The sequence below is a fragment of the Balaenoptera acutorostrata genome, chromosome 6, assembly GCF_949987535.1.
Source record: "Balaenoptera acutorostrata chromosome 6, mBalAcu1.1, whole genome shotgun sequence".
Taxonomy (NCBI): domain Eukaryota; kingdom Metazoa; phylum Chordata; class Mammalia; order Artiodactyla; family Balaenopteridae; genus Balaenoptera; species Balaenoptera acutorostrata.
In genome coordinates, this window is record NC_080069.1 from 19,355,267 (window position 1) to 19,376,674 (window position 21,408).

A 21,408-nucleotide genomic window follows, 5' to 3' on the forward strand; every position below is an offset into this window, starting at 1 on the left:
TTCCATGCTCTGCACTTCCCGCCAGGTGTAACCTCATCCAACTCGCCCAGTTCATTTACAGTTATTTATTTTTATTTATTTATTTATTTTTGGCTGCGTTGGGTCATTGTTGCTGCGCGCGGGCTTTCTCTAGTTGCGGCGAGCGGGGGCTACTCTTCATTGCGGTGCGCGGACTTCTCATTGCCGTGGCTTCTCTTGTTGTGGAGCACGGGCTCTAGGCGCACGTACTTCAGTAGTTGTGGCACGCCGGCTCAGTAGTTGTGGCTCGTGGGCTCTAGAGCGCAGGCCCGGTATTTGTGGCGCACGGGCTTAGTTGCTCTGCGTCATGTGGGATCTTCCTGGACCAGGACTAGAACCCGTGTCCCCTGCATTGGCAGGCGGATTCTTAACCACTCTGCCACCAGGGAAGTCCGCCTGGTCCATTTAAACTCAAAGTTCAGGGCAACAGTGATGATGTGAGTCCTTCTACCCTGAAATGGCAAAATAAATGGAATAAGTAGAAAGATTGTGCATCCTCCCCGCAGGGAGCCTCCCAGACGGCTCACTTCCTCTTGGGGCTGCTCTCCAGGCCAGGTTCACTCCCCACGTCCAGCAAAGCCAAGTCCTGAGATTGCAGGCGGGAGAGACTGGGGAGTCTGACACCTTTCAGGGTGACCCAGCAAAGCCAGTGAGCCCTCCCAGAGTGGCGCAGCCCCTTCCCCTTTCTGCAGGCTCTTAGAAGGAGGTGGGCGCACCTGCGTAAGGACCATCATTCTCAGAGGAAGATGGAGCTGGCAGAAACCCTGAGCAGAAAGGGGGGCTGCAGTTTCCTCAGGAATCATTGCACAGTCTCCCTTTCTTTCAGCATCAGGAAATCTGAACACAGATCTTCACATGGTAGTGTGAAATCTGGCTTCAGTGCAGATGTTAAGAGACGGCCTGTCACCTTGGGCACAATAGCGTCTCCTGGACCAGCTGGGTGCATCTATCTGCCTGCTCTGGCCTCGTTGTCCCTCTGGCCCCGTCTTCCCTGTGGAGATGAATCTTCCCTACCTTCATCCACATTCCACTTGCCACGGGCTCCTGCCTTCCCAAGGGGCTGGTGACCAGGGTGTAGGCTGAAAAGGCCCAGAGGCTCTTGGGTGTGGCGACCTTGATCACTGCAGAGCCCTCAGGGGGTGCAGGAGCAGGACTGGGCGTGGAGGGTAAGTACGGGGATGAAAGCAAGAGATTTCCTTCCTATGTTAACAAATCTCAGGCTGACTCAAGAACTGCTTAGACAAAACCCCCAAAGCGCAGGTGATAAATAGAGCTCTTCTTATGACTCTAGTTTACATAAAAATTGAATATTTCTGTGACAGAACTAATGGACAATTGATTAAGAGAGAAGACGTTTGCAATGGCTGAAAGCAGAGGATCTCAGGAAACCATGAGATTCCTCCCCACGTTGTCTGTGAAGTTCCTGCAAGTGACAAGAAAGGACAGTGGGGAATGTGCAAAAGGCATGAACGGACGTGTTACGGAAGAGGGGGCCAAGAGGCTCACAGACCCCCCAGGAGATGCTAACCCCCTCAGTCATTGGATATGAGTTGCAAGAGCCCAGCTGGGCTTGGAGGGCTGTGTGTCCACCCCCAGGAGAGTGAAGAGGTGCACCGTGGCAGATGACGCCAGGGCAGGACACGCAGCAGCTAGAGGCCTCAGATTAGAGGTTCAAATAACATAACGTGGAAACCACGCTCCACGGGGCAAAAAGAGAAAAGTATTCAGGATGCCTTGATTCTGCAGATCTTGGAAGACTGAAGAGCAGAAACAGGCTGTAGAAGACTGCCAGCAATGCCTGGGATCGTTGCTGCAGGTCACCTGGCCCTGGAATCAGCATCTTGTGCAGGCAGCTGGCCTTGACCTGAGAGACAGATGGTCATTTTCCAACATGTTTTCACCAGTGACCTGAGTACAAGCAGCATGGATGGCTATTAAGAGTGGCATGCTGAGTGAAGAAAGCAAAACACAGAGTGAGCTATGAGATGGGCATGCAGTATTGTCATTTATGTCATTGAAAATATGCATACGTGCGAGAAAACCCCACACACGGCCCAAGAACACATGCAAACCAAAGTATGCACGAGACCTACAGCATGAGTTCCTGGTGCTGGAGGAGGGCTGTGGAGATACAAAAGGGACATAAACATGGGAACAAATAAAAATAAGAGGTGAGCCTCATGTTGGCCAATGATGACACTGCACATGGACCTCTGCCCAAAGGATAAAAAATGAAACGCACAAATCCAAGATTTGATACCAATCACACCCACCAGGAAGACTCAGTTACAAAGATGGAAAATTTCAAGGGCAGAGAGCACCACTGTGGGAGCACGGATTAATGCAGTCATTGTGGAAACTCGTTTGACTGATTCTGCTAAAGCTGAAACTTTGCACACCCTGGAACTCGGGGATTCCAAGGTCTATACCAACAGACCACCAGAAAACACAAATGAGGATGTGCATAGCAGCGCTATTGGTAACAGCCCTGAACTGGAAGCAGCTCGTGGCCCATCAGTCGCAGAATCAGTAAATCATTTGCAATGTATTTACAAAGCAAGGACCTGCAGCTGTACACAATGATATTGATGAATTTCAACAATTAGCATGGAGTGAAGTCAATGAGACACAGAGAGTCCAAGAGGGAGGTTTTCACTGAGCTAGTGCTGAAACAGGTGAAATTGATCTGTGTAATTAGCTATCAGGATGGCCATTGCCCTGGGGGAGGGGTTGGAAATGAAACAAACCACAAGGGTGCCCGGGGGTGCTGGTGACACAGGTGTGAGAATATGTCGGAGCTGTTCATTTCTGTTAACTTTCAATAAAAAGGAAAAAAAAAAAAAAAAAAAAGAGAGAAAAAGAGAAAGAAAAAAAAGAAAAGCAGTTTAAATTGTAGTAGTGATCTCGGGTGGCCTCGGCCTGCAGCAGCTTGAAGCAGGATTTTGGTTCCCAGCCAGAGACTGAACTCAGGCCGCGGCAGTGAGAGTGCTAAATCCTAGCCACCAGACCAGTGGCCTGTGACAAGGCCTTGGCCCGTATGGCTTTGCAGAAAATGAATTTCCACAAAGAAATGGAAAGTAGTGAAACAAAGTGTTTATTAGGAGGAAAAGGGCTAAGTGTGGATAGACACACGGGCAGACTCAGAGAGAGAGTCGTGCCCCCGTGGTAGTTTGTATCACTTTTATGGGGCATTTCTTCTGGGTTTCCTTAGACCAATCATCTTGCTTTGTCTGGTTCTGAGTCTGTATGTGGTTTATCTCAGGGTCCTTCCATGCGTGTGCATGCATCTCTTAGCCAAGATGGATTCTAGCGAAGAGGCCTATGGGTAGGTTGACATCACCTACTGTGGGGTGGCCCCCCCTCCCTTTTTGACCTTCAAGGAGCCTTTCTGTGCATGTGTAGTCGGGAAGGTCTCCTTGACTTCGAGAATGAGGAATAGTGGTCTTTTATCTCTTATCTGGGCAGGGCTCAGCTTCTCTTCCCTCCTGCTATTTTGGAGTTTCTGTCTACAGGGCATGAACTCCAGCTGCTCAGCCTGGAGCCTATCTATCTCCTGCCTCAGTAGGGCAAATAATAAGAGATCACACAGAAAGTTTTGCTTATTGACACAATATTAAAATACACTCAGACTGGGTTTCCCACATGTGGGGCTGGGGTCAGAATATAGAGATGGGTGACCTGTTGCCTGCTTGCGGCCCTGTACACCAATGCACACTGAAAAAAGAAATTTTCACATACTGAGGTATGGGGAAGTCATTCTGGCTTATACATGAGTTAACTTGAATTTTATGCTAACTAAAGCAGCCTGTTTGTGGCCTGTCAAACATACATTGTCCATCTCATCTGCTTTAATTATTAAAGAAAAGAGCATCTCTGTCTCTTGACCAAAAGTAAAGACTGTCCATGTTAAAAATAAAGATTAAATGCCTCCCTTACTGTGATGCCAGTGTGTCCACATTTAATTTTTATGTGTGATGAGAACCGACACTCCTCCATTACTGAGCTGCTATCCAGCTATGACATCTGCTCGGCCTTTTATTCGTTTGTTTTCTGTCTCTTGCTGGAGTCTTCCTGCACAGCCCTGCATCTGTCTTGTTTCTTTTCACATGTATTTGTTGGCTGTTGCCTTTGTAGAGAGAGATCTCTTCCTTTTTTTTCCCTCCCTCAAACTGGTTTTTATCTATACATAGAAAAGAAGCTCCTCTAGCATGTGGATTTGTCACCAGCCACCTTATGGCTTTTATTATGGTTGCTAAGTTGTGTCTGGATTTCCTGAGCACATGGTGGCATCAGTTTCCAATATGATGGCTTTGTCTTCTTCGTCACAATTTTCAGCTCTTGTGTTCCTCTCTCACCTTAAATCAACATTTAATAAAAGCGGATACATAATGAGAGTGTTTCTGGTATTTCACTATCAAGATTGGTGCTTATTTTTGGTTTAAGATTCTTTTTTTATCACAATAAGAAAATATCCACTTATTATTAAGTGTTTCATAATAAGAAAATATCCACTAAGTGTTTTAAAAATTTAATCAGGAATGGATGCTGAATTTTCTAAAATGCCATTTTAGCTTCTCTGCAGATAATTATGTGGTTTTCTTCTTTGACTTACTAATGTGGTGAACTGTGTGAATTGATGTCCTAATTTGAATTATCCTTGCATTCCTGAGGGGTAAATCCTACTTGACCGTGGTTTATTATTATTTTAATGAGCACTTGAATTAAATTTGTTAATATTTTATTGAGGCTCTTTGCAGAGATATTCATATATAAGATTGCTCATTTTGTGCCCATGGATCTTGCCATGCACAGCAACGTGCCACCTGCATCTACAGACTCTGCAGGATACAGACTTCGGTGCCCATCCAGGGTGTCATCCACTCTCCAGTGCAGTGTGCACGGGACAGCTTTTCATACGGGGTGACTGGGTTTTGCTTGTTTTGTACTTTTCAAAGTGTGCTTTTCTTTTGGCGAATAGAGAGTATGGTGCTGGGGTTAAATCCTTTATTTAGATAAAACCTCTTAGGTGCCTTTGCTCACCTCGTCAGGCCTCAACTTCCTCATTTGTAAAGTGGAGATATTATCACACCTCTTTCGTAAGGCTGTTGGGGATTAAATGGATTAACAATACACACAAATTTCTAAAAACAGCATCTGGTACATAGTAAATATTATGTAAGTGTTGGCTATTATTATGATCAATACTATTATTCATTTGTTAGCTCCAGAGAATGCCAAGTTTAACTAGAGGAACCCAGAGCTGGCTCATTGTCTTTAAATGCTCAGAGCTTTGGAACTGGAGGTGTGTGGGGAAGGGCCTCCGGTATAGACTTGCACTGAGGCCTGCAGGTGGGAAAATCATAGAGGCCGCTGAGCTAGCCAGCAGACTTGGAACCAGTGTTTTCTTGCTGGTTGAAACCCTCTTTCTGTCCTCCCGCCGTTTGAGGCTGTCGGCTGCCTCGGTAACCTGGGTGCAAGTGCGGGTGAGTGGGACCTGCCACACGAAGTGGAGGTTGCCATGGCAGAGCTGTGGTTTCCAAGCCAGGGTCGAATTAACTCAGCGGCTAACTCCCAGGTCAGCAGATTTAGTCCTGTCCTGTCCTGTAATATTCATAAAGGGCTTTGTCCCATCTGGTGGTGCTGCCGAGTCTAGCCTTGAGCATGTGGGAACATCCCACCAAATAAACTGCTGCCCGGCAAGCCACGGAGCTGCAGGCCATAGATTCCTGCAGAATCGAACAGCACCCACACACATCTCCACGGAGACCTCAGCCAGATCACGTCTAGTCACAGAGAAATATTTTCCCCATCACAGGACACTTGGGCAGGGGTTTTAAATGGGTGGTGATAGAGCTTGGTTATAGAGCACCTGACTTGGAATCCTGGCCATGTGGCCGTGTCTGATTCTGCCTTACAGACTTAAGTGGTCTCTGCTCACTGAACAGATGGAAAAGTGGGTAGATGTCCAGAGACCGAGGGATGCGATGTGTACCCCCAGTGAGGGTGGATTCTCTCATCCCAGTGACCTGCAGAGATGATCCGTGAGAAAGGAGTCATTGAGACATCCACAGTGGGGACTGGGGAACAGGGGCAGGACAGGGAGAAGATACTACCCCATTCCTTCTTGGAGCTAATGATGATTTGAACCTGGATGCAGGAAACAACCCCAAGGAGGTAAATGGAATCTTACCACGAGGAAAGTGGGCATCAGGCCAGGGGAGTGTGACCAATGCCAGCGGGGGGTTCAGGTGGAGGGCTGTTTCCCTTGGAGCATGCGGCTGAGGCAGCGGCCTTCTTGGACAGGCTCTGTGGCTGGAGACCCTCTGGTTGGGTTTAGGGGTAAGTATCTGTTATATAATAAAGGATGCATCTAGTCTTTGTCCTGGGATCCTGACACAGAGCTTCTAAACCCTTAGAAATTCCTCAATGATAGGAGTGTCTTATTGTTAATGAGCCCTTGGACCACATATGAATTTATGCTAATGAGGTGACTCCTGATGGAACCGTAGATAGTTTCAGGATGGGGTGGCTAAGCCAGAAACACCAACCACGTGGTTAGAGGGTTGGGGCTTTGAGCCCCATATCAGCCAAACTTCCCAAATCTCCGGGGCAGGGGGAGAGGAGCAGCTGGAGATTCAATTGGTCATGCTGATGGTGTAAAACTTCAACAAAAACTCTGGACACCAAAGCTCAGTGGTGCTTCCTGGTTGGTGAACATGTGGATGTGGTGGGAGATGAAGTAGCTTGATGTACAGGAGGAGTACACAGAAGCTCTGTGTTTGGGACCCTCATAGGCTTCACGCCATGCATCTCTTCATTTGGCTGTTCCTGATCTGTATCCTTTAGAATAAAACTTAATCAGAAGCATAGCACCTTTTTGAGTTCTGTGAGCTTCTAGTGAATTACCAGACTTGCGGGGGTCGTTGGGAAGACGTGGGATTGGTAGTCAGTTGGACTGAAGTATGGGTGGCTTGGGAAACTCCAAAGTGCAGCTGGCCTCTGAAGTAAGGGAAGTCTTGTCGGGGACTGTGCCTTCTAACTTGTGGGGTAAAGTGCTAACTCTGGGTATTTAGTGCCAGAATCAAATTGCAGTATACCAGCTGGGGTGGCAACAGAAGAGTTAATGTCAGGAAAAAGTGGAATTAGCTGAAATCACTGAAATTACCCAAATCACTGAAAAATGTGGTTTGCGGGGAGAAAGGATGAAAGGGCGGGGAGCAAGGAAGCTTTGACTCCTGAGTGGTCATGGGGTCTCTACCCATGGTATGGAGCAGCTGCTGAGCTGAGGTCAGTTACTGAAGGTAAGTGACTAATGGAATTTAGAGATAATGGATCCAAATTCTGGGCAGCTGGCTCACTGGATCTGTAAGGAAATGCAAAATAATATGGAAAGAACAAAAGATGCAATCCCTTGGTTATTACTCTATGTGAGAGCTACAAAGAAAGAGAAGGGCCAAGCTTAGCTTGTGGCCAGGGAACTATAGCCTCGTGTCTCAGGGCCCCCACTGGAGGATGTGCTGGGTATCCCAGATGCAGGCCTAACTCAAATTACAGCCTCTAGTCTCAGAGCCATTTCCAAAGGAAAAAGGTGTGCCGAAGCAACACATGACAAAGAAGGCTAGACTGATGGCCGAGGGAAGGCGGATAGATGAGGGGAGAGAGAGTCAAGGGACTTGTGCCGTGGAGTGGAAATCCTGAGGTTATGAAGAAATGGGGTGAATAAAGCAGCTGTTAATGGTCCAAACAGAGGTCTTCTGCAGCATTCTCAGAGGATGACTGGACCAACAGGAGCCCCTTCTGGTTCCCCAACATCAAAGCAACGAAGCTGCTTTATTTACTCTAGCTTGGAGGAATTTGGAAAGGCCCAAGTCAAAGATGGCAACAGGAAACTATACCTGCAATCACATGGGGTGATGGTCCAGCAATTGAATCAAGAGAAAGAGTGACAAAAAGGCCAAGGTTTCTTGGTTCAGTCCCTTGCTGGTGACCCAAAGCCAAATGCACATGAATATAAGACGGTCGGGGGGCAGGGAAGTCTCTGGGACTCTGTGACACGGGAGCCCATGGACCGTGGTACCAAAACCCAGTGGTGGAGTCCCAACAGGTGCTATAATAACACAGAGAGAATATAGGACCACAAGTGTTGATAAAGCGGAAGTTTGGATGAAATTTGGGATGTAAAACATAAATGTGAAGAAGTTGTGTCTCCTTCACCTGAATGCTTTCTGGGCATGGGCATAATGTCTGGCTGGGGGGCACTTCCCCTATTTGGTACTGTAAAGCAAAAACCTGTTGGTGAAGTCCTGTAGTCAGGAATGCAAGGGTTGATGGATTAAGGTGAAGATTTGGTCAAAATTGGGCATGTCTGCATAGGCTTTTTGTGAAGTGGCTGCATCTCTTTTACCTGCATATGTGGTGGAGATGGATATTTCCTCCCCCCCAGAATTGTAAAACAGAAGGCAGGTACATCTGTCCTTCAGGCAGTATTGATTGGACATGTCGATGGGAACCAATAAGATGCTCGAGCCCTCACAGGTTGTTAATTTCAAACAGTATAGAATAGTGGCTGGAGTGCTGATGTGAACAAATTCTCTGTAGAGTCAGTAGCCTTGTATCAGGGGTAGACTGGGGCTTACGATAAAAGCCCATGAGTGCCACCCAGTGACATCTATTGGGACTTTGGGCTAGAGAATTTCCATTTGAGGGGCAATGACTAGCTTGTTATCAGGCATGAATTGAAACTGCCCTTATGACTGAAGGACTTAATCTTGAAATCTGAAATTCCCTTGATGTCTTGGGTAATGTCTGAGAAATGCTCCTGTAGAGAGGTCAATGCCCAGAAGAGTTCCATAATAAAATGGAAATTGTTTACCTAGGATCATGCTACCAGGGGAAATGTAGTTACTCACTGTACTCACAAGCAAGTTGTCAAACTCCCGGAAATGGAATGTGGAGTAGAGGCTGCCAGGCCTGGGGGAAGGAGAAACAGGGAGTTGTCATTTAATGGGTATGAAAAGTTCTGGAGATTATTACACAACAGTGTGAATATCCTTAACACTGCTGAGCTGTACACTTAAAAGTGGTTAAGGTGGTACATTTTATGTTTGGAGTATTTTACCATAATGAAAAGAGCAAAAGATCTGTAGACACATTTCTCCAAAGAAGATATACAAATGGTCAATTAGTACATGAAAAGGTGCTAATGTGACTCATTATTGGAGAACTGCAAATCGAAACTACCGTGAGATACCTCTTCACAGCCACTAGGCTGGCTGTAATAGATGACAGATGGTTAGTAACAAGGTTGGGGAGGATTGCAGACACTGGAAACTTCACAGTGCTGCTGCGGGTGTAAGGGGATGCAGCCTCTTTGTACAACAGTTTTTTAGTTTCTTTAAAAAGTTAACATAGGTTTACATATGGTCCAGCAATTCCACTTGTATGTATATACCCATGAGAAGTGAAAACATATGTCCATGGAAAAACTTGTGCACAAATGTTCATAGCGGCATTATTCAAAAGAACCAGACAGTGGAAACAATCCAAATGCCCATTAATTGATGATCGGATAGTTAAATGTGGTATATGTGTACATCGGATTATTATTCAACAATAAAAATTATTGCAGTACTGACACATGATACAACATGGATGAACCTTAAAAATATTATGCTCAGTGAAAGTAGCCAGTCACAAAGATTATGTATTGTTTGATTTCATTTATATGAAAATGTTCAGACATTTGACATCCGTAGTGACAGAAATAAAGTGGTTTATTAAGACAGGGATAGGGGAAAGGAATGTGGGGAAATCATTATCATGCATCTGCTCTGCTGGAGATCTGAGGGGAGAGGGACAGCTCTCAATTGACAGGACTTGATAGCTCGTGGGAGAGGCAGTGATTGTACAAGAATAAGCAATAAGTAAGCCCAACATTTGTCCACTGTGTTGAGTGTAATAAAGGAAATAGAACGTGAGAGGTAGGTGTGGGGGGAGTGGCTTCCTTACATAGTTATTCATTGGGGGGGCCCTGAGAAGAAGAGTTTTCAGCTGATCTGGATGGAGGAAGGTTGCCAGCCTGGTGGGAGTGTTTTCTGGACTTGAAAGAGTTCCTGCAAAGGCTGGGGGAGGAGCTCCATGTGTTCTGCAAACTTGGGTGGAGGTCCTGGCAGGGGCTGGGTGGTTTGAGCACAGGTGCCTTCACCTGAGGGCAAGAGCCCGAGGACAGAGATTTCATTGCCATTCTGGGTAATGCATGTCAGATGACTTATTTTAAACCATTTTTTTCTTGTGGAATTCCTTAACTGATTTTTAAACCGTATTTTGAAGCTTAAAAAAGATTACCCAAAGACTTGGTGTTAAGCTCCCCTTTCATTCTTGTGATTCAGGTGAGGGAGGGAAGATGCTGTGTTGAAGCGTGGGCCCTCCCACCCGCCACCACCACGCGGCACCTGTGCCCCCTGGCCTGGGATGTCGTCGCCGCCTACTGGGCCCTCCTGAGTGGGAACCACAGGTGGGACTGGGACGAACCTGGGTCTCTCCACTTTCACACCTGCTTCAGCAGCTGGCTCCTTCTTTCTCATTTTGGCGGCTCCTGGCTGAAGTGCGTGGAAGAGTTCCAGGTGCCCTGGAAGGATTCTATTCAACTCACACCTTCTTGCGAGGGAGGGGTCCCGCCAGAAATGGGAGACAAGGCAGAGCTCTGCTCTCTGTGGGACTGTGGGCAGCTTGGAGGTCCTGGGCAGCAGGAGGCGAGGTGGTCTCTGCTCCCTCTGGGGCTGTGTAGGTGCAGGCACCTGAGGCCGTGGGCCTCCTCGGGACCCTGCCCTGCCATGCCCCTGCCAGAATGTCTCCATGAACGGCTTCCTCTCGACCTGGCCACGTAGAAGGAGTTCCAGCAAAGAGGGGTCAGCCGTCCCTCCACCTAGCGGTAGGTGGGGTTTCCCATCTTCCCACCTGAAATGTGTCCTGCATCCAGGCTTGTGGCGGAGACCCCCTGAGCAGAGGCTGAGGTAGGGGCCTCATGACCCTCATTTGATAGTCCAGGGGCAGCTGAGATGCTGTGGGGGGCAGCGGGGTGGGAGGGCGGGAAGGCGGGCAGGGGCCTGGGGGCCCAAGGCCTGGGGCGGGGGGCACAGAGGGAAGTAGGAGAGAAGGATGGTCTCAGAGGGAGGGTGAGGGAGAGCAAATGGGGGAGGGGGTGGGAGGAGGGGAGGATGGAGGAGGGCGGGGAGAGGAGGGGAAGGAGATAATTGTGCAGAAACATGTTGAAACACATAAATGTTGCACCACGAGGGGGAGTACCTGTCAGAATGCTGGACGAAGTGAGAGATTGAACTGCATGGATTTCTGAACAATTCTTGGCATTAGGATGAAGAATGGACTCCCCAGTTCTTTTCCTTTATGCTTATTTCCGCTATTAATGGCTTTTCCTCACACTTCCATGGCTTACTGCAGCCTCGAGGTCTGAGTTATACTTTAAAGTAAGAGTCGGCCTGAACACAGTCTCTGTGACAATGCTGTGTTGTTTCTGAGGAGAAATGTGGTGGTTTTGGCTCTGAAAGTGCAGGGGACCCAGCTGCCGCCTGGGTATGAGGAAGAGGGCTGGCTGCCTGCTCAGCGTCACGTGGGTCTGAGGCCACACCTTGTGCCCCGTGGTGAAGCTGTCATCTCCTGCACGAGGATGGGGTGTGCAGGCAAGCCTGGGGGGCATCGTGTGGTGCGGGGGCTCCAGGCCGGGTGGGGTGGACGAACCTTTTGCTCCTTCCCTCCCCTGAGAGCCCACAAGACCAGCTGGTGTGGGAGTGTTTGTGGTGCTTCCCTAGGCAGGGGCACAGACACTCTACAAGGACGTTGGGGAAGTCTCTTTGTGTGAGGCCTCAAGGAGAACGCGGGGCCTGAGGGGACCCTGGTGACCCTGAGTACAGGGCTGGCTGCTGCACAGGCGGCCGCTGTCAGAGCCTCGGGCCGTCCCCATATGGCCACCACTGCCCATCCAGTCCCCACGGGGCTCTGAGTTCAGCCTTGTCTTCACAACTGAGGTGGAAGGTGGGAAATTTGTAAGGCATCACTTAAAACAGCTAAGAATTTGGGGACTGATCGCTCTGAAGGAAAGTCAGGGGTGGAATAGTCCCTCGAAAAGTCGTGAGGATGCAAAGGGCAGGTGTTTTTAATTTATAAGGGGAAACGGGATTCAGTTACAACGAAAGTAACTGGACACAGGGTACGGAACCTCCTTGGCTAAGGGAGGGGGTCCCGGACCCCGGTGGACCAGGAGAGCCTGGCACAGCCCGTCTCTGGGGTGCGGCTCCCCTTGCTGGGGGTTGGGGCTGGTGGTGTCTGGAGTGCCCATGGCCCTGCCCAGGGTCTTTGTAGGAGGAAGGTGTGAATTTGAAAAATGTGGGTACACATGATGCAAAAAGAGAAATGGACCTCTATTGACCATGAATTGGTCATGAAAGTTATTTATTAATTACAGGAAATTTGGAAGATACAAAAAAAGGACAGAGGGCTTCCCTGGTGGCGCAGTGGTTAAGAATCCGCCTGCCAATGCAGGGATCATGGGTTCGAGATCCCACATGCCGCGGAGCAACTAAGCCCGTGCGCCACAACTACTGAGCCTGCGCTCTAGAGCCCGTGAGCCACAACTACTGAAGCCCGCGTGCCTAGAGCCCGTGCTCTGCAACAAGAGAAGCCACCGCAATGAGAAGCCCAGGCACCGCAACGAAGAGTAATCCCCGCCCTCCGCAACTAGAGAAAGCCGCGCACAGCAACAAAGAACCAAAGCAGCCAAAAGTAAATAAATAAAATAATTTATTAAAAAAAAAAAAAAAAAAAAAGGACAGAAAGAGAATAGAAATAACCTGCAGTCCCACCACTGGCCAGCACATCAGTGCGGTTCCTTTCTCCTAGCTTCCAGGTGTGGACGTCTGGAGGCAGACCCGAGGATGCTGCAGGGCTGGCCTGTGACGTGTCCGCACTGCCCCCTCGCGGTCCCTGCGCTGGCAGCCATCTCCACCGTCAGAGTGGCGCACACAGAGCGCACCTCTTGACTTCTTCAGTGCCAGGAGCCAGCCTGGAGGGTCAGCCTCAGAACCTGGAATTCATGGAGGGAGCCTAGAGTCCAGGGCTTTAAGGGGGCCTCCTCAAGGAGCTCCAGAGAGGTGAGTTGCATCCAGCTTGCCAGGGCAGCAGAGGACAGTGGTGGACGGGGCAGGGGGCCCGCCTACCCAGAGCCAGGCCCTGCAGGTGGTGGGTGGGCAATCCAAGTCCATGTCATCCCGACAGTCATTTCGGGGCGGGGACCAAAGACTGAATTTCTTGCTATGTATGTGTGTGTGTGGGGGTGCTTTTAGAACATCAAGATTTGGGCATATGGGCAAATGTGACACATTTGTCCCTGTCAGAAGGCAAAACTGGGGGATACACACAGGTGGTCTCTGTCCCTTCCTATTACCACCCCACTGATGCTGCCTTTCCATAGCCCAGAATGCCAACACCTCAGGGTGTCAGCTGGCCTTTCTTCTCTTTTCTTCAGTAGATAAAATGCAGCTAAACATGGCTCCCCTCCTCCCCCTCTTCCTTTCTCTCCTCCCCGCCTCCTCCTCTTACTCCCCCCCTCCTCTTCTCTTCTCTTCTTTTTTCTTCTTGTTAAATTTTGAAGAGATTTTATTTTTAAAATTTAAAAACTTTTTATTTTGAAATGACTTTGGACACTTAAAGTTGCAAAAATAGCACAGAGACTTCCCATCTGTTCCCCTAGTGTTAGCATCTTGCATAGTTATGTGATGATGGTCAAACCAGGGACTTTGCCTCAATGCATCACTGCGAACAAGTCCATCAACCTCATTCATCCACCTCGATGCAGCACTGTGAACAAGTCCATCGACCTCATTCAAATTTCATCCATGGCTCTGCTGATGTCTTTTTCTGGGCCAGGGCCCAGCCCAGTCTCACATGTTACATTTAGTTGTCAAGTGTCCTTGATCTCTTTTAGTCCGGAATGTTCCTCTGCCTTTCTTTGTCTTTCACGACCTTCAGACTTTTGAAGAGTAATGGCCAGAGTTTGTCACATGTCGCTCAATTTGGGCTTGCCTGATGTTTTCTCACAATTCAATTTAGGTCATGCCTCTTTGGTGAGACTACAATATGCGACAGTATCCCCTCCAGTGCATCGTATCATGAGCCCCATGACGTCAGTGTGCCATCACTGGCGGTGCCGACTTGGATCACCTGTTCAGGTGGGCCTGCCAGGCTTCTCCTCCGGGAGGTGATCTTCCCCTTTGTAATTAGTGCGAGTCTCAACACTGGCCTTTGAATGCACTGACTTTCACCGTCTGACAGTTTAGTCTTCCAGGCCCACCATTGCCCACCGCTTCTGGAGGACCTTCTGTCTTCAGGCCCTGCAGGGAAGGACAGATGGCAACTGGAACAGCGCGGAAGTGGGGAGGCCTGTGCAGGATGGGGCTTGTCTTCAGCTCCTAATCAATGAGCTCCAAAATGGGGGGCAGGGTGTGGTTAAGGACAATCAAAGCAAATAGTACCACTCTTTTTTTTTTTTTACTTAATAGTGAGTGCGGGTGATTTTAAATGAGGTAACTCTCCTGTTAATCCATTTATTTGCCAATGCCTTGTTTCCAGATCAATAAAAGCATATTTTGAATGGACTTTATTCCACAGAGCACCTGGTGACATATAAGATTTTCTCTACAGTTGGGAAGGTTCTATTTTTTAGAGGTGATCCCATCTTGTCACGGGCAAGATGACAAGAGCTGTGGCTGGTGTCAGTGAACGTGAGCCTGTGGCGTTTGGCATATGTCCTTACAGGAGGCCCTGATTTCTTTTCCTGTTAATCCCTTCTTCTCAGAGTTCCCTCTCAGTTCTCACTCACTGGTTCTGTCATCCCACACCTAGATTCTGGAAGAATATTTGAGTTGCAGAGAGTTTTGCTCTTTGCTACTCTGTAGCTACATCTTTCTAAAAAGAAAGAGACTTTTTTGGGGGAAGGGGAAGATTAAATTGCTCATTAAAAGAGCAGTTTAAGTGAGGGAATTGCACTGTTAGCTTTTGCTGCATGACAAGCATCCCAAAATTTAGAGGCATAAAACAACAACCCATTTTCTTCTGCTTACAAGTCTAAGAGCCTGTTAGGCCAACTCAGCGGTCTCTTCTGGACTCTTCCATGCATCTGTGGTCAGAGGGCAGGCGGGCATCCGGGCAACTTGGTTCTGCTCCTTGTGGACATTAATCTCCCAGCAGGCTCACTTGGGCTTGTTCCCATGGAAACTTGGGGATGCCAAGCGGATGCAGCTCGGTTCAAGTCTCTGCTTGCATCACATTTGCTGTCTTTCCACTGGTGGCTCTGTGCAGAGTCAATGTGGAAGAAGGCTGCCTGAGGGTGTGAACGTAGGGAGACAAATTATCAGCCACGTTTGCAAGCCGTCTCCCACGAGTGAGGTGCGAACATCACTGCTTATATGGCATTAAGCACCAAATTGTTAATAAAATAATGAGAAAGCAATTCCCTCTTCATTTTATTATGTGTATGTTACACAGCTCTGTCCTTTCTCAAATGTGTGCGTGTTGCAAATAAAGACACAACCCAACACATCAACAAAGATTTCCATTGAGAAACTAGTTCCTTAAGTTTTTGGAGCCAAACACACCACTGAAAACATAGACGGAGCTGAAATTCTGTCATTGTCTTGGAAAACTGGTCAGTTCTGTGCAATTATGCTAGATGATTTTTTTCCTGAGAAGTTATATTAACAACCTTTTGAATCCAAGCAAATGCCTTATGGTTATATGCACAGTTTTCTCCAGGAACCACGTTCACTCTCACGGCTGGGAGTCTCACTTCTTGGGTTTTTGTTGCATAGTTTCCCTGAACACGTCCCAGTCTTGTGCATAAATGAGGTGGCAGCAGCAGCAGCAACAGCACATTACAGACAAAGTCACCTCTCTATCAGGTGTCCAGAAATACTAGGAGAAAATATTCCCCCGCATTGATTAGAAAAGTAATAAAGTAACTAAAGTCAAGACATTTCATTTTGAATCAATATCATGATTGACATCAAACTTTTCCAGGTGTCTGCATCAGCTCCCACCTTCCCCTCCCACCTGGGTTTTGTGCCTGTCTCCAAGGGTTTGCCTTCACCCGCCCTCTGGAGGCCCTGCCCTCTGGCCTCTGTAAATGTAATATATGCCTTTACCTATAATTGCTGCCCTTCTCTTTTCTGCCCTTTCACGGGCAGATTTTAGCTTGGTCATTATTAAGAATATTTACTTATTGAAATTAATAAATATTTATTAATGTAAAACATACTTGTGATTGAAATTATTAAACACAATTGAAAGTCTCAAAATGAAAATACTGGACCCCTTGACCACCTTCTCTGTACCCTAGCCCTACTCTTCAGAGGTCAGTCACCTTTAAACTTCTGTTTAGCTGTTTCATCTGATCCTCACTTCCATGCTTCTAGACAATATGGTTATACTGCTATTTCTTGATTTGATCAATTTTAGGCATTTTCGATAGGCTTTCTATAATCAGATTTTCTTCCATGTCTTCTCTGACTTCTTCCAGTACAGTTGGGTCAATAATCAGTATTTACATTACTAGTATAGCTGTGTAAATATTGTTCATTGAGGCCCCAGGTGAACATTTCCTATTTTATGGAGTTTTTGTTTCTCTTGAAGTTTGTAATTGCTTCTTTTTTTCCACTTGTATAATTTTCTATTCACATATTTTTATATTGTCCCCAAAGGTTTAATTTTTATCATTTGTTCTCCTTTTCCCCCGCTAGTTTTACCTTCCAAATACTTCCACAGCTCACGAAATCTGGACTATTTGCTCTCTAGGCCCATGGCACATTTTTCATACTGGAGCTTCCCCTTACTCTCCTGGGTTGGACCCACTGTTTCTTTGCTCCCTTGTCTTCCTAATTTTGCGAGAGATTATCTCCAGTAGCTCCTTAAGGAAGGTGCAAGAAAAGTCAATTTTGTGAATCGTTATATGAACGAAAATGTCTTTAGTCTATTTTTACTTATGACTGATATTTTGCTGAATTTATAATTCCAAGTTGAAGATAAATTTTCCTCAGAATTTTTAGGTAAAAAAATAATACTAATACAAGGTGACATAAGAACCTCATCATGCAGTGTTATATGGAGGCTGTTCTACATAAGCCTTCACTCTAAAGTTACAGATTCATAGACGTTCTTAGTTCCACCCCCGTTATACAACTGATCACCTGATTGCTTCAATACTGAGCCAGAGCTTGATGCTTCAGAATGGTTAGTCTTTACATGTTGAAGATCTCTGCTAGATGATTTGTGCCTATCATGACATCTAGCACATCTTTGCCTTTATAAAAAACAGTATTTTGTCATTTTCTCAGCAGGTTTTTTTTTTCTGTTATTTTTGTTAAGAGATCCCCCCTCTCTGTGATCATCCTTTCTCTCCTTTTAAATTAGAACGAATAGGCCATTTCTGAACAGATCTGAAGAATTGCAGCAGCTCATGTTTTTGTTTTCAGTTTTGCTGGCAGCCTGGTCAGAGATGGGTGCAGCATTACTGCCAACAGCCCACGGTGACCCTGTACGTGGAGGGGCCAGGGGGTACGGGTGCATCTGGGTGAGGGCTGTGTACACCCTCCATGGAGCTGCGGTGGAGACAGGAGCCCAGAGCCAGACAAGGAGAGTACAGAGCTGCACAGGAGGGTGGGGTGTGAGGAGGTTCTCCTGAGTGGGTCCTTCCTGCCCAGTGATTGAGCCTGGCCACAAGGCAGGTGTCGGCTCCCAATCCATTGCTGGAGGGAGAGATGGGGGAGAATAAAACTTGGTTTGTGTGATGGCATCAAACTAATTCTAATTTTGAATTTAAAAAATCCACGCTCTGACCCCTGAAGCACAAATGGATTTAAAACCCAGGCAGAGAACAGCCTCTTCTGTTACTAAAAGAAACTGCAAGTTGACTTCTCCCTCAGACACTGTTTGTCATGTCTTCTGCATGTCCCAGACAGACAAGCCTCTCACTGAAGCCTCTTGGGAGGAGCCAGGGTCTCCCAGCTCACAGAGGAGGGCAGCCAGTCCTGGTCTCCATGTCCTGGGTGTGCCTTTTTTGGTCCCTGCCCAGCAGGGGGTGCAGGTGATCCTCTTTGGGTGCATTCAGTGTCTGGAGCCAGAAGGAGGCCAGATGTCTCACTGAGTGCCTCCCTGAGGGTCTCCAGCACTGGGAGCCGCTCCCTGAGACGTCTGTGCTCAATGTCAATGGGAGTGAAGTGTCTACAGTAATTTTCCTGTGTGGATTCTGGGATGCTGCGCCGTTCCTTCCTTAGCGGCACCTCCTGGGGATAGAAGGGGCTCGGGTGGGGATGGGGGGAAAGTGGAGAATGGAGGCAGGTGGGGATGGGGGACACGTTTCCTGGAGGAAATTGCCCCCTCGTGCTGGCCACCCTCTGTGCCTCGTTCATGCACCTTGGGGCCAGCATGCCCTGCAAGCAGGAACAGCTCCCCACCACAGCATGGCTGACGGTCACGCACAGAGTCATGGAATGCAATTTAAAAATTGAAACCGTGACTTAACTAAGTGGGAAATGGCGATGACATCCTGGCATTTGGGGGTATGTTTCAAAATGATTTTGTCAATTTAGGATGGAATTCTAACCCCAAGTGGGTTGGGACCATGAGCAGGAGTTGGTAAAAATACAAGTGAGCCCCTGACACTGTGGGAAAGGTCAGCGGCTCAGTGTGTTTCCCAGGATAGTCCCTCCCAGGCCTCAGCTGCCAGCCTGAGGGGGAAGCGTGAGCAGTTCCATAGAGCAGAGAATGCTAGTGTCGGCTAGTAAACACGGCAAATGAACAAAAGTGTGTGCTTTTAATGTAAAGCTGTCCCCTCAACCCTCCAAAAATCTGACTTTGGGAGAGCAAGGAGCTGGGCCGTCGGGAGGCCTGGGGTTCCCGCATGCCCAGCTCACATTTGAAACATGTTTAACGGTGGACATGATGCAGCACTTGGTTGTTTGGAGAGGAAATGAGATGCTGTGTTTGAAGCCTTGTGACCCCTCTGGGCAGCGGTGTGTAGAGTGACAGTGGCCCCAGGCAACACGGTGTGTGTGGGGCCTTTCTCCACACACCTCTATAATTTCTCAGGAAGGGGGTACACACACAAGGAAACTCGGGTGTGTAGGCATTCTGGAGTCAAAAAGTTGAAAGTCATGATAAGAATGACCCTTCAGGCATCACAGTGAAGCTGTCGACTGGCGCTGGGGGCTGTGTGTCCCCTCAGCTACTCCCATGGTGTTGATCTGGCTGGTCATTCAGCTCTGTAGGCCAAGAGCACTCAGCTCTGCAGAAGTGATGGGGGACCCTTCTGTGAGGGTTTCTAGAACATGAATGAGACACAAAATACCCCCTGCCTGGGGCATTTTGAAAGTAAGTGAGATAAGGCCAAAGAAGGCGAGATTGGTGACATCTTTTATTCCTGCGATTCTGTGAAGCAGGAAGAAGTGCAGAGAATTTAGCAGGCTCAGAACTGGACGAATCTGCACTGGGGATGCTGGTACATGTTCCTACAACTTTTGACACATCTGTCCAGGCAGACTAGGGAGTGAGCCAACAAATTTCCTGCCTTTTGAAAAAAATGCCCCCCCCCAGAAAAAAAGAAAGAAAAATGTGCAAAATCAACCAACCTAAAAACACAAGCAAGGCCCTTGAGCCAAGAGTGTAAATATCAAAGGGAAAGTGGGTCTTCCTTCCAGCTCTCAGACCCCACTATCAACCCCTTCAGCCATTGCTGTCATTAGTTCTTGAGGCACTCGGAGCCCCGCAGGCTCTTGGGGGTGAGATTGGTAGGCAACAAATGGCTTTCCTTTGCCCCGAGAAGGGGACCCTGTATAAGGGAAGAGAATGGTTAGAGCCTCATGCTTTGTTTTCTTATCAAAAAAATGACTCAGTTTTCCTGGTGGTCAGAACCAAAATGGAATAATAAGATTTCATCATTTCAAGAGCTTGTTTCGTAAGTGGGAACACAGCATGTACACACAATATTGGGATACAGTTTTGGGGATTCTTAGAGATCCTCTACCAGCAGGGGGCCCATAACTCCAGGTTAAGAACACCCCAGGAGAAAATTTTGCAAAGTGCAGGAAATAAAACCAAACCACATTCCCACTTCCACCATCATAAACAGGCTGCTTTTCCTTTCAGTTTCCTCTAGCGTTTTTGCTTTCAAAGCCCTTCCCCAACAATGTTCTTCACAAACTCTTTTTAACAGCTGCGTAATACTCTACTGCTGAAGCATAGTTTGCTGTTGGGTATTTAGACTGTTCCCACTTCTTGACCATTAGAAATAACACTGTTGTAACATCTCTGGGGATACAGTTTTGTCTCTTTTTCACTTAATTTCCTTTGAGTATATTCCTAGAAGTGGGATGATTAGGTCAGAGGATTTAAAGAATTTTTCATATCCTTGATACATGGTGTTAAATTCTGATTTTCAGACACATTGTTTTAATTACAATTTCATTATTGGCAGAGCAAGGAAGTGGGCTCAGCTGGCCTGTAAGAAGCCAGGGTACCAATGTGGGGAGGGTGCAACCTTTAGTTGCTGACAGCGATTGCTGGAAGGTATCCAACTGTGTCCTGCACTCGTGTTCCCAGTGGGAAAATGGAAAGTGTCCCTCACTGCCCTGCTGCCCCTTGAGGAAGCTAATAGTTGCTCAATAATGTGTTGACTGTAATGTATTTTCTGGAAGCTTGACTCTTTCTTCTCAACTGGAGAGGTCTCTTCTGGTAGTCATTAGCCAAGTTACTATTTAAACTTAAATTCATTAAAATGAAATAAAATCGAAAAACCCAGTTCCTCAGTTGCACTCAGTAGCCCCATGGACAGCATGGTACAGAACATTTCTATAATCTCAGAGACTTCTTTTGGACAGTGCTGGTCTACCAGCTCCAGTTCAGGGACATTCTCTCCTGAGCTTACTGCCCAGTGGTTCCTCTGCACTGGGTGACAGAAACTCTAACTGTTGCCATCGAGGATGAAGGCTATTACTCTCACCCTGTCCTCACATTGCTAGCTTGTGTAGATGAGTATCCCATGGTTGCCTCTGATGGATGGAAGCTAGTCACATGCCCACATCCTAACTGCAAGGGAAGCTGAGCAATACGCTTAAAGAAAATTTGGCTTCTTTTCTGGTAAGAATCACATTTGGGAAACCTTCAAGTTGTAGAGAGATGGGAGGATATGAATGGCAGATAGATGTTCACCGCATTGCCTGTTTTCTCTGTTAGGATCAGGGCCACCTCTGTATGCTCCCATTTGCCTGTCAACCACAGAAGGTAGACTCTTTCTCCCCCAAAAGCCATTGAACATCTTGGAAATTTTGT